At 33.3% G+C, this 2,500-nt stretch overlaps 1 protein-coding gene across 1 annotated transcript in view; it reads left to right on the top strand.

Moving 5' to 3' along the window:
- Positions 1-2,500, top strand: part of LOC137649769 (moesin/ezrin/radixin homolog 1-like) — a 7,661-nt gene that overhangs the window by 423 nt on the left and 4,738 nt on the right. The window lies entirely within an intron of this gene.

The following is a 2,500-nucleotide window of genomic DNA, read 5'->3' as shown; positions in this document are numbered from 1 at the left end:
TTCATTCCGGTATGCTCCTCGGGAAGCTGAGACGTCTTAAAACAGCTGTACATTGAGTAGAAGATGACGCTTTTTCAGTAAGAGGAACTGTTGGCAACCCTGCTGGTAAAACAATTTAGATGAGCGTGTAAAAAACGTAATTTAAAGCATTTTTATTGATTTTTTGAGGTGCTATATAAAATATATTGTTATCTGCTAAATAGCACTTCATAAAATTAATAGAAATGCTTTTAATCATGGGTTTATAAGCTCAGTTTACTTTGTTTTACAGGCAGCGTTGTCAACAGCTTCTCTTTTGCTAAAAACAGAGTCGCTAAAAATTTCTTTTGCTGAATATATCGTTGCCAACAGTTTCTGTTTTGCTGAACAAACTGTTTCCAACAGTTTCTGTTTTGCTGAACAAACTGTTGCCAACAGTTTCTGTTTTGCTAAACAAACTGTTGCCAACAATTTCTTTTGCTAAACAAACCATTTCCAACCGTTTTGCTAAAACAGCGTTGCCAACAGTCTCTAGTTTGCTAAACTCATCATTACTGGCTACAATTATACAACTGTGAGATATCACCCCACCTTCCCGTAAAGTGCACCGGAATTATTGAAGACAACTGTACCGGGGGGGGGGGGGATGGTCCACGCAAAGATGATTGTGATATCTTAAGTAGCTTAGATATTCCTATTTCTTTGATAAGATATTTTTAGTGATAAGGTGAGACAGAGAAGATTTAAGCGTCTTAGTTGTCTTTAGAAATAAATACATAAGCATTTAACCATTAGATATACTTGGGGACGCAATTTTATTATTATTATTATTATTATTATTATTATTATTATTATTATTATTATTATTATTATTATTATTACTTGCTAATCTACAACCCTAGTTGGAAAAGCAGGATGCTATAAGCCCTTTTTATTATTATTATTATTATTATTATTATTATTATTATTATTATTATTATTACTTGCTAGGCTACAACCTTGTTTGGAAAAGCAGGATGCTACAAGCTCAAAGGGCTCCAACAGGAAAAATAGCCCAGTGAGGAAAGGAAATAAATAAACTACAAGAGAAGTATTTAAGGGTTAAAATAAGATATCTTAAAAACGGTAACAATATTAAAATAAATCTTTCATGTATGAACTATGAAAACTAAAAAAAACAAGAGGAAGAGAAATAAGATAGAATAGTGTGCCCGAGTGTACCCTCAAGCAAGAGAACTCTAACCCAAGCCAGTGGTTTTATGATTAAAAAATACACTTTTTTCTTATTTTTCCTTGTTTCCTTTCCTCACTAGGCTATTTTGCCTGTTGGAACCCCTGGGTTTATAGCATCCTGCTTTTCCAACTCGGGTTGTAGCTCAGCAAGTAATAATAACAATAATAATAACAATAATAATAATAATAATAATAATAATAATAATAATAATAATAATAATAATAATAATAATAATAATAATAAGTACAAGTAAGCAGTTGAACTAAGAGCAAAATATGATTATTATTATTATCATTATTATTATTATTATTATTATTATTATTATTATTATTATTATTATTATTATTATTACTTGCTAAGCTACAACCCAAGTTGGAAAAGCAGGATGCTATAAACCCAGGGGCCCCAACAGGGAAAATATCCCAGTGAGGAAAAGAAACATGGAAAAATAAAATTTTTAAGAAGAGTAACATTAAAATAAATATTTCCTACATAAACCTTAAAACTTTAACAAAACGAGAGTAAGAGAAACAAGACAGAACAGAGCGCCTGAGTGTACCCTCAAACAAGAGAACTCTAACCCAAGACAGTGGAAGACCAGGGCACAGAGGCTATGACACCACCCAAGACTAGAGAACAATGGTTTTGATTTTGACGAAATTGGCACCACAGATAAATCAAAGGCATTCTGGATCGAATGTCTTTCTTTAAGTGTCAACATCACCTTTTGACGGGAGTCAGAAATCTCTTATTATTATTATTATTATTATTATTATTATTATTATTATTATTATTATTATTATTAGTTCACCCAACTTTTAACTGGGCTCCACAAGGCACTAGAAGTGTTGGAAAGCCCCAGGCCTACATGGCTGAGGACTATTTACCGTGAAGTAGGAGATGACGGATGGAGAAGTATTGATTTGAAAGCTCAAGACAGAGACGACTGGGGAAATCTAACCGAGGCCCTTTTGCGTCAATGGGCGTATAGGAGATGATGATGATGATGATAAGAGTCATCGTAGTGTACTAAATTTTTTTCAATGAGGCGCATTTGCACCGACTCGCAGTGGTGCCGTTATAGCTCGGAAATTTTTTCCTGTTATCTGATTGGTTAGAATGATCTTGTCCAACCAATCAGCGATCAGGAAACTTTTCTGAGTGAAAAGGACACCGCTGCTAGTCGGTGCAAATCTGCCTCATTAAAAAGAATTGACTATAGTTATCATTATTGTTATCAATCACCCATATTTGATTATTACTGCTCAAATCTGTTCTTCTTTTGGG

This window comes from Palaemon carinicauda, chromosome 11 (genome assembly GCF_036898095.1).
Source record: "Palaemon carinicauda isolate YSFRI2023 chromosome 11, ASM3689809v2, whole genome shotgun sequence".
NCBI lineage: Eukaryota > Metazoa > Arthropoda > Malacostraca > Decapoda > Palaemonidae > Palaemon > Palaemon carinicauda.
Note: the sequence above shows the minus strand (reverse complement) of the source record. Positions and strands in the feature narration are given on the sequence as shown.